General features: G+C 52.9%; 1 long non-coding RNA gene across 6 annotated transcripts in view; it reads left to right on the top strand.

The window, feature by feature from the left end:
* The window catches only part of LOC129208435 (uncharacterized), a 137,040-nt gene extending 127,728 nt beyond the window's left edge, over window positions 1–9,312 (top strand). For 3 of the 6 annotated variants that reach the window (XR_008577817.1, XR_008577820.1, XR_008577822.1), the window contains 3 exons: window positions 7,605–7,837; window positions 8,461–8,710; window positions 8,806–9,304. This is a non-coding gene — a long non-coding RNA (uncharacterized LOC129208435). Of the gene's footprint in view, window positions 1–7,604; window positions 7,838–7,936; window positions 8,129–8,460; window positions 8,711–8,805 lie in introns of all 6 variants that reach the window. The other 3 variants (XR_008577819.1, XR_008577821.1, XR_008577818.1) reach the window with 3 other exon arrangements.
* The last annotated feature ends 7,682 nt before the right edge of the window (window positions 9,313–16,994 follow it).

The raw sequence follows: 16,994 nt of genomic DNA, 5'->3' as shown, positions 1-16,994 counted from the left end.
AGGGCTTCTCAGGCGTTAGGCAATGACTCGGGATGTGCCTGGGACCCCTCGAAGGAATTATAGGGCCGTAACTCACCGCTGCTGCTCTCTGAATCGCCGTACGTACCAGCGCCTGGCGGGAATTTATTACAAATGTGTTTTTATACCAGCCTTTATAATAAGTAAAGAAAGACTCCAGCTGCCTCTGGTGACCTTTTAATCACCTAGGGATGCGTTCAGCTAAAAGCCCTACACTTGAGGTGACAAACACCAGGTTCCTCGGTTGGAGCCGCTTTGCTTGATGTATTTATGTGCGCGGCTTACTCTATAGCATCTCACCTCTCACAGAAGGAAAAAAAAAAAACCCCAGCCTGCTCTCCATCCTTTATGGCTGTGAAGAAAGCCTTTCTGGAGCGTAGCCGGTGCAGCAATGTCTTCCCTGAGCCGGCTCAGAACGCAGGCAGTCGTGGTTCGTTTGGAGCATCTCGGGTTCTTGGGTCCCACGTTTGCCGGTTGGCGTGAGGGCAGGCAGGCTGCCTGCAGTAATGTGTTGGGGATGAGTTTCCTCTTCTGCACGGCTAGGAACAATCCTTTTGGTTGTGTCAGCTAACCGTGCCACCGAAGGAACAGAGAGGGGTCTGAATGCTTCGGGTTTCGCAGCACTGTTTTCCAGTGTGGTTAACGGCCAGGGTTAAATTTCTTTGCAGGCTTTCAGAGGAGACCTTGCAGGTCTCCAGGCTTGAGGCAGACCAAGTTATGATACTCAAAGAGACACCCAGACTGCAGGGGCTCAGATCTGTCTCTGAAAAATGACCAGGATCAGTCAAAACGCCAGTTTGCTCCAGATAAGTGGCTTAAGAGCCTCCAATTTTTGTTCTCATTGTTACAGCAGGGAAATGCAGCTCGCCTTACCAGGTTGTCTGCAAGTGTAAAGAACAGAAGTAGAAAGGAGATAAGCAAGAGCACGGTGCTCCAGAAGCCAAATAAGTATCTTAGCTTCTTCCAGTTGTTGAGATGTGTAGGTGCAGGCAGAGAGATAAAGGCGTGGAACGTCCTCAGATGGTCTCGTGCTTTTGAAAGAAAAAATAATAGTTGTTTGCTGGCGTCCTACATTCACTGGAAGAATAAACTTTCAATATTTTTTTTTTTTTTTTGTGCTCTCTTCCCGAGTTCCCACTTGCAGAAGAGACACAAAGGCTCTGTATTAGTGGAAGAGTTGGGCTTCTCTTCTAGAGAAGATGGGGAGGTAGAAAAGGATGAATGGGATGGGAACAGGATGAGAAGAGCAAGCTGCTGGGCAATGATGACCCCTAGCCTCTCCTAGCGTGGTCACACAGCTAGTCCATCAATACTTTTAAACTTGCTGTTGTCCACCCAAGGTGCAAAGCAGCGTGTAACAACACTGTTTGGTAAATCCAGATGGGAACTGGTTAGCCCACTTGATGTGGCTGAGTGAGATCAGGTTAGCAAAGACCTCCTCCTTGCCCAGGAAGGACTTCCCATCTGGATTTACCGGCACTACTGCTCCTCACCTGGCTTTACCACTCATGTATTTTAGAAACTAAAGCAAGTTCTGCGGTGGAGAAAGGAGGGTTGGATTGTCAAACAACTTTGTGTGGGATCTTCTGGAAGTCCAGATTGAAATCCAACAGCGATGGGACAAATTCAGAGAAAGGGCGCGCACAGCTGGTGACGGTGTCACCACCAAGATGTGTAAATCCCTCTGGCACTTTGGCTCACAAAGTCGATCTTGCTTGACCGTCGCCTGTTCTTTTAACTGCAAAGCCAACGGTTTCAGGGGTCCACGCGGAGAGCTGTGTCTGTGAGCTGGCAGCAGAGGAGGGTCCTCCGCCGACCCTTTTTCCTAGCATCTCTAGGAAATCCAGGCAGATTTCTCGTGTAAAGCCTCCCCCTGGGTTTTGTGCCTCCATCGGACATCGTAACAGCTCCTGGGAGCTTCCTGCTCAGCTGAGAGCCAGGTTAAATTCAGTTTTCCCAGGAAATGTCTCTTGATATATTTTACGGTTTAATATTTGTCCTCTGTGAAGCATCTTCCTTTCATGCTAAATGCGCCCCTATTATATGCATGGTTTATTTTCAAATTCCTCGAGGAGGCTGGAGGCTCAGCCTCTCTATAGCGGAGAGGAATGCATCTCTCCAGCACATCTCAAGCGAAGAAGCCCCCAACTTTAAGTGACTTTCAACCTAGGACCTTGGGAGCTGGATTTTCCCCATGCCATCCTGGAGGACTTGACTAGAGGATATGCGTGCGGGCTTCTCCCAGCTACGGGCTACGAGCGTTAACAAGTTCAAGGCCAGAAAAACATTTTGGAAGGGCAATGTGTTGGTTTTTTCACTTGCTGGGGAAAGCATTTATCTCTGGATTTGTAGAAGTGACCTCCTGCAGTCACTCTGCGGATTTAGGAATCTTATTCCCACTGTCAGTAATTTTTACCGAGTTGTAAGAGCTTGATTTTTCCGCTCTAAAGCTTGGTTTATTATACCCATTTGTCATCAGCTCAGGGGTCCTGCTAAAAGAAGACACACAAAAAAAAAACCCCAAACCTACCCAGCAGGTCCCAGGTTTTTACTTTGCCAATAATAGTTTGGGATGGACTTAGGATTTTATTAAAAAGCTTCTCCAGTCCTTCAGGATTTCAGTGCAAGCTGTATTCCCAGCCTCCCTCACCTCCTGCCGATGCTGCGAGGCTCAGCCGGGCTTTTCATTTGATTTATTCTGAAGACACGGAGCGTTTTGCAGGTAACTCATTGGGATGTATAAGCGGACGCGGACGGTGCTGTGAGGTTGGTGGTCCTGCCTGGCGTCCCGTGCTTCTCGCAGCGTCCGCGGAGGGATTTGCAGGATCGAGGCGTGCTCGTGGCGCCGCGGCTCTCCGCGCACAGCAGGCGAGGCAGGCGGCACGTAGTCGTTCATCATTTTGATCAAGCCTCCTGCCGGGAGCGGTGCGAGTTTCAAACGTTAAATTAAATGAACCGGGAATGTTGTTTCAAAAACAACTGGCCGCGGTGACCGGTGTTGACACACATCCCGACGGCTGATGGGTCCCCAAGGAGTAAAGAAGAGGGAAGGGAGAGGTGGAGAAAGTATGAAAACACATCACTGGAAAGCAAATCTGATCTTGGAAGAGTATGAACAAGAAGGACCTTTACTCCTTTAATGAAACTTCAGCGCGAGGAGCCGCCTGCTGAGAGAGGATCCATCTCAAACCAGTATCTCACACGCAGCAAGCTCTTCAGCTCCCTTCGCTGGAGAGATGCCCTTTGCTGTGGTGACGTTTGCATTGCCGAATTTGCTGCTTTGGCTACTGACAGCATCTGAAACCAGAACGGGGAAAATGGGGGTTAATTTGAAAACATCAGTCCCTGTTTCCGTGCTCCCAATTTTCTCTTGACGAGAATCTGACTATGCACAATTGATAATCTCCTCTTTTCCTGCAAAAACTGGAAAGCCCAGACAAAGTTCCCAGGAGAAGAAAACCAAACCAAAACAAAAAAGCAGGTACAAGATCACGGTGGGAAACTCTTCTCGCCCCGAGCTGCTACGCGGTGGAGATCAGGGCATCGTTTTGGCATCCAGGTGGCCCGACCGACAGCATCCCCAGCGCACACCAGTCCCGACCCGCGACGGACTCGCGGGAAGGCGCAGGGCGGGTTGCTTTCCCTTGCCGCTCGTTTGAGGCTTGCAAGATAAATGTCGGATTTGAATGACTAGACTGTGGGCAGCCAGTGCAGAAAATCAATTAAAATACCAAGCGGCTTAGAAACAGGAGCTTTAATTACTCCGCGGACAGGTCTTTAAAGGGGAAAGAAGCCATCGCCCCTGAGTAAGACTTCCTCTGCCCTTGCGCTTTTTATCGCAACGGGTCTCAGGACATCTCTCCGGCACGTTCTCTGCGCATCAAGGATAGGCGACCGGATCTCCTTGGCGCTGAGCAAAGTACGGGCACAGGGCTTGCATCTCATTTTGTGGCGCGTGAGCATGGTCACCCTGGGATGCGGGACATCGGCCAGGCGGGCTCCCCGGGGTGCAGGTCCTCGGGGGCTGATGGTGGCCGGGCTGCAATAAAACCGCCTGGCAGGCAGCGTGGCAGGGCGGCTGATCTCTGGGACTAAGGCTTCGGCTTTTCATCCGGGGTAAGGTCGGCTCTCTGCGGGACCCGAGGCTCAGCAAGCACTTTGTTTATCGGTGGATTGGGTCTGCAAGCCCGGGAGACAAAAAGATGCCCCTGTGAGCACAGGCTTGCCGACTGAGTGATGGGCGTTAGAGGGGGGGAAAAAAAAAAAAAAGAAAAATCGTACTTTTCTCAGGGAACACGGAGCCCGTTTATCCTGTCTGCCTGTTCATTTGCTTTCTGCTGACTTCCTGTAACACATCCAGCACAGGCCTTCAGGAACCACAGGGATTTCGGCAGGTCTTTAGCGGCAGACGCTGGCCCGCGGTGGCCCATCTCCTCCCTCTTCAAAGCAGCCCAGTGCCGTTCTGCGTGCTGTTGCACAACCCAACCGGCATGTTAATAATCCCCCGAGCGTGGAAAGTCTAGAACAAAACAAAGCATTGCTGAAACTCTTGCGGGCTTTCCAGATGCCTGTCCGCATCGGTGTCCTGCTGGGAAGTGCAGAGAGGGAAATAAGGCTCGGTGGGAGCCAGCCAGGGAACGCTCTGCGCTCCTCCTCTCTTTTCCCAGCCCCATGGAAGAGTCTCGGGACACAAGGTTGCTCTGCAGGACGTGCTGCTGGCTGCCGAGAGAACGAAAGAGCCTGGTTTTATTTTTTTACGTAGCTTTGGGGCGGGAGGGAGAGAAAGGAAAGACAAGCCTCGCTCTATGCTCTGCACCAAAAGTTTGGATGCACGGACTTTTGGCTCGTCTTTCCGACTGCCTGCAACGAGCAGGTCCAAGTCTTCCCCGGGGTTGCTGCTCAACTGTTGTTCCCCCACCCCAAAAGGAGGCAGGAGGATTTGGGATTTAAACTCCTCATCTAGAGGAAAATAACAATAATAATAATAATAATAATAAAAAAGGGATCTGCCTGGAAAGAGCAGGGGAGACTTCTGCCTGCCTGCAGGGAGGAAGAGATTTAAAAGCATTCCCCGTTGACAGAGGGATGAGCTATCGGACTCGCTGAGCAGCCGGGATGGGGCAGAGCTCAAAGTCAGTGCCGGGCAAGGGGGGGGTCGCTGGGGGTCTGCCTGCCAAAAGGGGACTCACACCATTGACCCACCGCCCTGCTCCCGGCCCGCTTTGCAGCGATGCCGCTCTCGGGTGGCTCGGTGCGTTTGCACCACGGGCCGTGCCGTCTTGGTGGGTGGTTTCTAGCGGGTGACAGAGCCGGAGTGGGGGAGCTGGAAGGGAGACGCGCTCTTCTCTGCTGAGCACCATTCTGCCAGCTCTTGCTGCTCTTGAGAGCGTCGTGCGGCAGCTGGTGTTGTTTCCTGCTATTAGCCGCACGGCTGTGCGATGTTCTCTGCTTTCGCTTTTCCTTTCTGCAGAAAGTTTCCAGGCTTGAGCCTGCCAAAAACATCTCGAAGGCAAAGAGCTGAGCTCACCCGGGGGCTGAGGGAACAGGCAGGAAGAGCGGTGAGAATCCGTCGCTGCAAATCTCTTCTTCCTGGGGAAGGACCGAACGCTGCTTTGGGATTGTTGGGGTACAGCTGGTGCTGCCTTGGGCTGAGGGGGACAGGACAGGGTCCGTGTCGTGTCCCCCCGCCCCCCGAGTCTCTTCCGTGTCTGGATGAGGGACTTGGGGTGTTGCAATACCCTGACCGGCTGTTCGTGGCTGCTCCCGCACAGCGCCCGGGACACGCAGCCCCATCTGAGCACGGTTGCGTTGCGTAAATGCCGGCTGACGAAGCTTCCCCGCGTGCTGAAGCCAAGAGATGACATTGCAGAAACGGTCTAGGTCAAAATAAATTGCTTTCTGGCATTCCGAGATTATCTAAACCCTTCCTTTTCCCCGGATGAAAGGGAACAAAGGCTCTTGCCTGCTCAGGAAAGAGCCTGGAATACCATTTCTGCGAGCCACGAGAGCTTATTAGGGGCGAGGGTAAACAAAGAGATTTGGGGTTAATTTACTCAGGAGGGGGAGGAGGGAAGCACAAGATGCTGTTTTTTAAAGCCTGCCACTTCTTCTGTCAATAACAGCAGGTTGCTGGGTTGGGTTGTCGCAGGCAGCAGTGTCTTTTCAGCGTATTGACTGGCAGCCCACGGCGGTTTCTCTAACGGCACATTGATTTTACATGGACTCTCTTCCAGCTCAGCAGCTGGCCGGTTGATTAAAGCGGTGGCGGTGGTACCGTGTCGCTTCTGACGGGGCAAAGGGGGCTCTGAGTCAGCCCTGGCTGCCGGGGGAGAGGGGGCTTTTTTCCCTGCGTGGGGAACCCCGCGGCCTTTCTCCGCTCAAAGGCCGTACTGTTGCTGCGTTCCCCCGCTCGCCCTCCCATCACACCTTCCTCCGCTCCTGCCGTCCGTTCGGCGGCAGATGCCTGCGCACCTTCAGAGGCGGAGGACGCCGGGTGTTTTCAGAGCTTTGCAGAGCCGGCAGGCTCCGAATCCGCCGGCAAATCCCCCGTCCTGGGGGAATATCACTGTCGGCAGCAGGCTGGAGCTGCTGGAAGTGCCACCAAACCGATGGTGGGACCGGTCTCAGCTCCCGGTGCCGACCCCATCCTCGGCACGCAACGCTCTTCTCCTGAGACGGCCAGCTGCGTCTGAGGAACAAAACCCTACAGAAGAAGCAACTAGTAAACCTAGGTGTGGATTAAAAACGTTTTTAAAAGCTATTTCTTTGCTTTGTAAGTGGGTTTAGCTTGGTTGAAGTCCTTTTGCTATGGGAACGTCTCCTCTGGGTTAGATGTGCGCGGCAAAGAAAAGGCTTTGCCAGAGCAGCGTGCTGAGCCTCCGTAGCTGGGGATTTTCTTTAAAGTTTCGTGAGATCTTCATTTTCTCACACCTCTGGCTGCTGGAGCCAGGTGGCTGTGAAGTTTCCTAGCCCTTGTTCTGGCACAGACAGTTTTGCTTTAAAGGGTTCAGATATAAGAGGGGCAGAGAGAGAGAAAACCAAATATTTTTTTTTTAAAATCTTAAGGGTTTGAAATGCTTGAAAATTGGCCATAGCGCAAGCCTTTCTTTTCAAACGGTGTAGAGTTCCACCTTAACGCCATCCGCGGAGAGCCACGGCACGAGGGGAAGAATTCCTCGCTCCGAGCTTCTGAGCTGTGGATTGAGTAAAATCCCTTGGGGGGGGGGTGTGTTATTTTTTATTTTTTTTATTTCTCCCTCCCCGCTGAACTCACTTTAGCGAGTGCTTCTCTCCTGCTAGGGAAATAAAGGAGATAGGCCTGTAGCTTAAAGATAAATCTTTAGGTCTCTTGGCAAAATCGGTTCCTGCTGGGGTGCTGGTGGGAGCCGCTGGGAGAGTGCTCGTATCGGCTGGAGCGGGGCAGGTCTGCCTTTCCCCCTGGAAGAAAACCTCTGGCTGTCAGAGGAACCGATCGTTCTCATCTGATGCAAAATTGAGAGCGCTTTGATTTATCCGTGGAAATAGCTTGTTTTAGCTAAGAAAAAAAATCTAAACCCTTTCATTTTCACCTTTCCTCTCCCCCCCAGTTTGCAATAGCACAGCAGATTTGCCTGTTGCTCCGGTGCCGTCCAGCTGCCCGTGAGACTCCTTATAGAAGGAAAGACCACACTTCCTACCTTACGGTGTAGACCCGCGAGTACCCGTGTACCTTGGCGTAAGAACAAGCGCCTGCAGCTTCCCCCTCTTGTGTGGCAGAGCCGTATCCCGCGCGGCAGGAGCATCGTGGACCGGGCGTCTGGGTTGCCTGGTCCCTTGCCAGGTGAGTTGGCAGGAAACTCCACATCATTCCTTTAAATCCTCCGTGGGGTTTGACGGACTGTTCGCTGCTCAAAATGTTTTGGTTCTGTTTAATTGTCAGGTTTTGATGAACGGACGCGTGGGCAGGAGGTTCCCACCTTCCGCTAAGGAATTCCCAAGGTTGGCAGAAGCTGTAGGGGATATTTAGGAAGAATCCCTTGGGTTTTCTAGTCCTGAATTTTGTATTTGGAGTAAATACTTCCATGTGGGCTGAGTCTTTAAAGGATCATCGCTTGCTTATCGTCATCTAATGGTAAAACTTGGGCTCTCCCCACCCTCCACCTCGGGCGGACAAGCCATGTTAAAAGCGATCCCTTCTTTTTGTCCGTCAGTGCACGAAAACACAAACCTGCTGGGGGACTGAAGCTGAAAGTCACCTCTTTGGGTGGATTCAGAGCTTCCAGACAGAATCCCACTTCTCATCCATAACTAATAGAGAGAAAATTTCCCGAGGAAATATCGGCATGGGCCAGAGAGCATTAAACTGGAACTTTACGCCAATTAATAGCCATATAATTACAACCCATCCCCTCCTACTTGCTGCTGACTTCCCCGCGTAATTTTCTTTTAATTTTTGCTTAATAGGCGCGCATGAAAGATCAGTCACTGGGCGTGCTGCTTGCATTTGATATGAAGTAGGCTCAACGGTAAGGAAGACCGAGACGCGCTCCAGCCACCCTGGGCCAGCCCAAGCTGCAGCGGAGTGACGCAGCCCGCCAGAGCAAGGGACGCGCTGGAGGGACTGACGCTGCTTCCCAGCTCTTCAGGGGATGGAGAAGCTTAGGGAAAACGGAGGGGAAAAAAAATGTCAAGGCTGAGCAGAAAAGGCGAAACGGTGAGTAGAGCTGGTTGCTGGCTTGCGGCAGGACCGGGGCTTTTCCCCGCTCTTCCCCCAGCCCCTTACTCTGCTCTGGTTTGTGTCTCCTGTAGCACGCGGCGTCCTCCGTTCTCACTCATTTTCCCACGTGATAACGCAAAAATGGCATCTTCTCCATCACCCAGAAGAGTCTCCTCCTCCCTCGCAGAGGGAAGAGTCCTTCCATGCCAGCCCTGATGTAAAAGGCAGAGAAACTTCTCTGCTATACCAATTCCAAGGAGAAGAAGAAAAAAAAAAAAAAGTCGGTCAGAATTGGAGACTTTCACGAGCATTAAATTAAAACAGTGCGCAGGGTCTGTTTTGGTTCCCGGGCATGAACATCGTATCAACTCTCCACTCTGCCTGCTGCCTGATAACGGCGGTACCCACCGGCTAGGCTCAGCCTGCGGTACGATATGCAAAAAAAGAGGACGAGAAATAAAAAGCAGCAGCCTCGCGCAGGCTGGTAAATGTAATTTCAGGTGTCTCAGCCTCTCTCTCGTTACCTCCTGTTCCCTGGCTCCCAGGTAATTAATTCTGCAGAAGGAGAACCCCCAACGTCTGATGGAGGCGCGTTCCCCTGGAAGTGGCGGGTGGGGGGGGCTGCTCGGGCTGCGTGCTTAGCAAGCTCGCCTGCATTTCGCCGTGGGTCCTGCACCGGGAACAGCGTGATTTGACCCGGAGGAGGTGACAGCGCTCGACTGGAGACTCAGAGCAAGGCTGCGGGGGTGCACGGGGGACCGAGGGAAGGTGAGAGCCCCTTTTGGGGACGTCCCTTGAGGACGGGTGGAGACGGGGCTGCACGGATGGTGTCCCCCCGCTAACTCTCCCTGCCCGGCACAGGGAGGTTTGTCCTGTGCTCGGCTCCGGGAGGCAGGTCCCGAGCCCCACCTGAGCCGTAACGTGCGGCTTTGGTGCAGCCCCTTTGCCTGCCTCTCAGCAGGGTTTGCACACAAACCACCTGAAGAAGCTTCTTCGCAGCCGCGGCACCCTTTGCAGGGCCTCTCCCTGATGCGCTTGTGAGGTAATTAGATAACTGCTGCCAACAAATATGTGCGTTTAATAAGTATGCTAATTGGTATTGACCAACATGTGGCAGGCACTGTGTCAAGTGCCAATTAGGAGTGCCTGAGAACCACTCCAGATACGAGAGGCCGGTGATTAGACCTTGGGGTGGGGATCCGAGGAGATGCCGGCTGCTAGCCCGGCTGTGCCCTGGCAGAGAGGGCAGGCAGGGACGGGACAAGCACAGGGATGTGCAAGGTCCCGTTTATCGATCCCATAAGCTTGCAGATGCTTGCCTGCGATGGGTTAATTTGATCCGTATCAACCGTGCACGGTGGTTTTATTTATCCCCTGCCCCGGGGGGGTGTAGAGGGTGGGATAAAACAGTTGGATCCGAGACCTGCTTCTGCCTGGGTCCGTCAGGCAGGGCTAGGGCAGAGCAGACGGGTCCGTGTCTGCGGAGGAGAGAGTTCTTCACATCGAGTTCAGCCCGCACGTGGTGGCAGAGCTTGCGCTGAGCACAGACGAGGGGGATAAACGATCGGCCACGGCCGCTGTCCTGTCCCTGGGGTGCCCCGTGCTCCTACTGCAGCCCAGTTTCACCCAGTGTATTCGAAAATTGAGTGTGTTAACTCTTCCTTCCCTCTGTTTAACAGGTTTATTCCTTCATCAGACGTGCACTAGGACAAGCTCTCCTTTCCCACCCGCGGCAGCAGGCACCGGCTGGATGCTGTGCAGTCAGATACTCCGGCGGTCTCAGCCAGCTAAAATGTCAGCCCAAACCAATAGCGTGGTAGAGCGGTCCATCCCCCCAAATTTACAGGTGTGTATCTCAGCTAGCTGCTTTCCAGCAGCACGAGGAGGAGGAGGAGGAGGAGGAAGAGCAGGTCCTGAGATGCTGACGGGTGGTACCACCTCGGCGCTAGCGTTGCCCGAGCCTACTGTGTGGCCAGAGCTGCATCTGCTGCCACCCACATCTGCAGCCGTTTGGCGACGGGGTGTCCATCACCCCAGCACGAGTCCCGCTCCCACACACGCTGCTTCCCTCTGCGCGCCTGCGGCAGCCTCCACGGAGCGGCTCAGATGCTCTCGTTTGCCTGGATCGGTTTATTTATTGCCACCATTAATTAATTTTGTTTGGGTAGGAAGGACAAGTCCCCCGAGACTGTCTGCGTGCTGGAGACCATTACTGCATTGGTGTCTGAAAGCTTCAGCGCACAAAAACCCCTCGCTGCTGTCAGCCTGGCACAATTAATTAACCGGCACCATTCAGAAGCTGCAGTCCAGCGTGTCTCTGTCGTGTAACGAGGCTGGCCCTGGGACAGCTTTACTTAAAGCCCCGCTTGGGGTAAAAGGGGCTCTGCTCAGAGGCACGGCCACTGCTCGGACCCCAAAGTCACACCAAATACACCGTCTTTTCCTAAGACGGGGCCCAGGCGTTGCATGGAAAGGCCACCCATCTCTCCAGGGGGTGCTCACGGGCTCCTACCTCCCTCCCAGCTGAGGACTCCCAAGGTGAGAGCTACTGCTCCCGTATTCTGCTGCGGGGTGGCTCCTGGGGCTGGGAGCTTAGCTGGAAAGCCAAAGCAGAAGCTTGTGATGCTCCCTCTTGACATGGCCCAAATTCAGCCTCTGCATCCTATTTTGTAAGAGCAGAAGAGAACAACCCTTGCTTTCTCCAGGCCGTGCCGGCGCACGTAGCTGGTCCTGGAGCACAACAGCAAGCGAAAAGGAGCAGGAGCTGTTGGGTTTTACACGCTATCAGGAGCACATTTCTCAGTAATACAGCGACCTAATCTCACTCTTATTGATTTTGAGATATACGCACGCACACAGAAACGTGGGGAGAGACGGGCGCTGCTGAAAATACAAAATCCTGAACTCCGGGAAGGGCAAAAATTGTTTCCTTCAGGTTTGTTTTCAGGCCCAAGGAGATGAAGGAGCACGCAGGTGGCCTGACCCAGCTCCTGGTGGCTGTACGAAGAGGGTCTCTGTCCCCAGCCCCGGCAGCGCTGCAGGAGCATGGTCCGCGTTGTACGTAAGTAGACGCTCCGTCCCAGTCCCAGGGCAGGAGGTATCCAGCTGCCCAGGAACGTCATTTTCTGTTATTACTGCTTCCCTCCCTGCAACGTGGAATGTGGGAAGAGAAAAGCCCCAGCAAATTAGGCAGAGCAGTTTATCTGACAGGCCAGCGCTCTCCCAGATAAAGGAACAAACAGAGTTTGTCTCGTGGTCAGGGTGACACTTTGCCACAAAAGAAGAGCAGGGAGAAGTTAATTAAACTCTAAAGAAGCGATTTATTAGAAAAGGAAAGTAAGACATGGCTTTTCTTCAACACTGGAGAAAGGCTCATTATAGAGGGAAACCATTCTTTAGCAGTTAATAAACTTTTTTCTACCACCTGGCTTTGAGGAATGGCTGATGGGGAGTCCATGGCTCATTTTAATGTGCAGTTTTGCAAGGTGGCCGTGGCCCGTTGGCTAAAACTGTTTAGAAAACAGCTGTCTCTGAAAACGAGGGAACTGGAGAGCTCGGCAGGTCCGTAACCGAAGGCTGAGCCGTCGGTGCATCGTTTTCCATTTGCCCCGCATACACGAGTCCCTGCCGTGCTCCGTTCCTGCTGGGGCGTGCTGGTGGCACCGGCCAGAAAGACTTTTCTCCGTCCACGCAAACAAGAACCAGGAGTCGTAGGCAGACCAGGAGCCCTCGTCGGGCAGGCTGGGGTACTGGCCGGAGCACATCTGGAATAAGCATTCCAGATGTGTTGGCAGGGACGGTCTTTTCCTGCTGAGGGCTGACACTTTAAAGAATTCATCGCCACCGGGTCTATTTTAAAAGCAACCATCCCAAACAAAACAGGATTCCCACCTGCACCTTGCTCCTCCGTGGAGGGTGCTGCCTTGAGAAGGTGCTTACGCACTTGTTGGTGATAGAGCGTCGACGTGCATTTCACTGTGCGTCAGTTCAGCTGCTTCCCCCTCAATTTGGGGAGTCCGAGGGGGTCGGGGAGGGGGAAACAATTGCAATAACGTTTGCTGGCAACGCTGAGTTAATACCAAAAAGATTAAAATACAGCCAAGCTCCAAGAATGGGAGAAGGACCTTGTGATACTTAGTGAGCGGCTAATAAAACGGCAGATGAAATTCAAGGCCGCTAAATGAAAGCAATGCGCAGGGGGAAAATCGTTCTAACTTTACACGTATGGCGATGGGCTCTGAACTGGCTGTTACTGCTCAGGAAGGAGATCTGAGAGTTATGCTAGAAATATCTATCAAAATGACGCGTCATGCTCCATAGTAGTCCAAAAAACCAAATATAATGATAGGAATTACAGGGAGGTAAGAGAGAGTGAAATGGGGAATATTACTGTGCCACTTAATGAATGCCTGGCATACCCCACCTTGAGTAATTTGTGAGCGGGTCTGGCTTTCCCATCCCAAAAAGTGGGTGGGAAAAAGCCTAGAAAATTATCCACCGAAGGCCAGGATTGATAAAGGCGGGGCTGGATATGACGTCACGTGTATCGTAGAGCTGAAGAATTAATCAGCAATGATTGCTTGGTTCAAGAAACGCTCGGTATCAGGAGTAGCAAACATCTCCCCGCCCTCTCCCCACGGGGTGCGTGGGAGATGGGGCTCCTTCCCCACCGCGGAGCTGAGGCAAGCCGAGCCTGGGCAGGCTTTCACGGACACGAAAGTCCTCGGACCTGGGAGGGGATGCTTCATTCCTGCCGGAAATAATCTGCCCGACGGTCCGCTTTATGGCCGGGAAGACAGGCTGAAATTCACTGCCACCGCTTCCCAAAGAATAATGAAACATTTCCTGAGACGGCAATAAATATCTCCTGCCGTGACAACGCTTACTGGCGCCTCTTTGATCCAGGAAAATGTTTTAAAACTCGGCAAAGTGGGAGTTTTTTAATGCTGCTCTACCTGCTGGTTGCAGTTGCGCTGGCTGCTCCCGGGCAGGGAGGGGATGTGGCTCCTGGCTCCCTGGGGAGCTCCGGCTCCGGCCCAAAAGTGGGTGCTGGGCCGGGGGGGAACCCCCTTTCTGGGCTGGCCCTATGGGCTGGCTAGCTGTCCACCGTCCTCCTCTTCCTCCCATCTGGGGCCTTCACCAAATGCCCCTGACGCCGATTAAAACAACACGAGCGAGCAGCTTATGGGTTACGAGGGATCAATAAACCCCGGCTCGTATTCTTCAGCCTAAGAGAGTCTGAACAACGCGGGGTGGGGGGGATGATTCAAATAGCCATCGCCCATCGATCGCTCTGCCCGTGCGAGCATGCAGTGGGTCAGCGGGTGAGGGTCATTTATCAATGCCACCCTCTCCCTCCCGGCATCGCCCCGCGGCGTCCTCAGAGGCTGCAATTAACCCGTCCCCGTAACGTGGAGCAAAGCAGCGCTGCTTGCTCAGCTCCGCTCCCGCCCGCGACGCTTCCGAATAGCATCACGGCCAATTAGCGGCGCTTAATGAAAAACAAGCGAGACGGAGGGCGCGTGCACACTTCTGTGACCGCCTGGGTGCCGAGGAAGCAAAGCCACCTTTGAACAGTGTCCTTGAGCCGGGAGGGCGGCCCGGAGGAAAACGCCTCCTCCCCGGGCCGATGGAAGGGGAGAGCTTTGCAGCCGCTGTCCCCAGCCAAGGGGCTTCGTTCTGGTCCGGACCAGCGGTTTCCCACCGCGAGGAGAGGCTGATGGCATGGTGCGTGCCAGGGTCCGCTGGAAACACGCTGCACGCTCAGCGCAGCCGGCTCCTTTTCCCCAGGATGTTTTTTTGTGGGTGTGCACAGCCCGGCTTCTTGGTGTCAGGCTGACACGCAGATTGCGAATAAAAGCCACCAACTAGCAAAAATTCTCTCTGAGGGCCTCATCCTGCCTCTCCGGGGGGGGGGTCAGCAGCGGGCTGGAGGGGTTGTGTCACCTCTGAGCTGGATGAGAGCCCAGGCACGGCCGTCCCGGGAGGAGATGCTCGTAGCAGCGCTGGCCGCAGAGGGAAAAGGAGGTGTTTGGTAGCAAAGGGAAAGCTCCTGATGGTGGAAAAAGCATGGGGAAGCGATGGATTTTCTTCAAACCCAGGCAGTGAACTGGTCTCGTCGCTGTGGTCGCTTTAAAAGGGATCAGCAGATGTAAAGCGGGTTTAGATCTAGAGCGGCTTGGGGAAGGCTGAGCGGTGAAACGAAGCCGGCAGCGCGATGACTTGCTTGTGAGCCGGTTGTGAGCTCAGAGCTGTGCCGTGCAGCGTGCGTTGATACCCAGCAGAGCGGGGAACAGCTTGGACCAGACCATTTCAGTCCCCTGCATCTTCCTAGCCCGTAACAGCTACGGGCAGCGGCGGCGGAGGGGTGGGGGAGAGGGACGCATCAGATGTGAGCGACCAGCGGAGAAGATTGACTTAATGGGATCAGCCCTGGTTTTGTTCTTATTCTCAGCACCTTGGGAGCGCGGCTTCTCTGGTTTATTCCGTTGGTGTCTGGAGCGTGCGGCCGGGGCTCGCGGCCCGTCAGTGGCTGCTCGTGGGTCGGGGCAAGCGGAGAGGCATGGAGGTCCTTGTGCGGTCACGCGGTGCCAGGCATCTCTCTGCTAAACCTCTTCTCAATCGGTTCGGCCCTCCTTTGGAGAAGAGAAAAGGCTCGGTGGGTTTTAGTAACTCAGGAGTGGGGGGTTTTCTTCCCGACGTCCTTAATTTTTGTTTGTTGTGCAATGCATTTACGATGTTATTCTGCTCAGGTTATGGGGGGGGTGGGAATGGCTATTTCCAGAAAAACTCTTCTTAATCCTGCTTGGCAAAGGGTGACCTCTTCCCCAAGGCACTACCGTCTTCCAAAATCAGCGTGTATTTTGAATGTATTCAGTCATAACGTGGAATTTTCTTACCAAGTGCCCAGTGTGCTGAAATCCAGCCGAGCCTGGGTCTGCCTGCCGTCGTGTGGCCACCAGTTTACTGGCTCTGGGGAAAGCGTTTCCCTCCATCTCCATCGACGGTTCACTGGGGTTTTTAATGTGAAGCGGGAAGAAAAGAAGAGCCCAATTTATGCTCTTGGTATCACTCAGCATTTTATATGCCTTTGGTAAGGTTGTGATTGTTATCAAGGCTATCGAAATCTCCAGAGTCTGAAAATCAAGGTGAAAGCTCGCTTTCATGGATTATTTCCAGTCACTTTTCTTCTGGCTCTGCTAAAAATAACGCAGGAATAGCTTTCTTCGAACTTTCCTATTCCCTCCTGGCTGGAACGGAGAAGGTCAGGAGCATGAAAGTGAAAAAAAAAAAAAAAAAAAGAGCAGGGGGAAGGAGTCACGGCAAACTCTTCACATGTATGGGTTTGGATGAGATTGCTTGCTGCTTTGTTTGTTGGTTTATATATATATATGTAAAAACCCCTGATTTACTTTCTGCATTTCTTTCCTTTAGCTGATGCAATGGCAAAGGCCGTGTGCTTCACTCCTCCTGGAGCAGAAAATACGCCATTTTTTAACCGTTTCCTTTTGAAAGTTCATTAGAAACGTCCCCGAACCTAGAGATTGGGCCGACAATATTGCAATGTTGTAGGACCTTTATCCAAGGCCTCGGGCTGATGCTGTGTGGCATATCTCATGTTAGGGCTCTTTTCCCTTGCAGTAGTTATGGGGTTTGTTAATTACTTGGTTGATGCCTAAATTTGCTGCATCTTTTTAGCCCAAAGTGTTTGCCTGTGATCTAACAGGAGATAACGGTACTACCGCAGGAGATAGCCAAGGTGTTATCTCAGGGTGCATGTCCAAGAGAGGAGAACTCTTGTAGGCCACTCAGAAAGGGCAGAATAATAGTTTCTCCCTAGGAAAAAAAAAAAACAAACCCAAAGGAAAAAAGCCCAAGCAGCCTGGTGCTAACCACAAGTGGGGAGGCATTGCGGCTGAAAAATCCTCACGTGGCAGAGACTTCAGTTTGTCGCAGAACTACTTCAGTCGGCTGCAAGTTTCTGAATTGAGATGATGTTTTTCAAGCAAGGGGATAATGTGATGTTTTCTTCAGCTGTTCATTAGTGGCGTTAATAACGATCGATCATCGGGCGTATTTTCCCATCCGTAAGCTCATACTGCTTTTAATATCCTTTCTTAAAACAGGAAGACGGGCAGTCCAGTGCCACTCGTGAGAGAAGTCACCTTTGCAAGACAGATGTTTTCGTGACCCCAGGCACTGTAAAAGCTCCGCTCCGCGTCTCTTTATTCACTTCACTTCAGGTACAGGTCGCCCCTCTGCGCCCAAAGAGCTGAGCTGG

This window comes from Grus americana, chromosome 7, assembly GCF_028858705.1.
Source record: "Grus americana isolate bGruAme1 chromosome 7, bGruAme1.mat, whole genome shotgun sequence".
In the NCBI taxonomy this organism is placed as follows: domain Eukaryota; kingdom Metazoa; phylum Chordata; class Aves; order Gruiformes; family Gruidae; genus Grus; species Grus americana.
The sequence above is the reverse complement of the archived record's forward strand: the minus strand, read 5'-3'. Positions and strand labels throughout refer to the sequence as shown.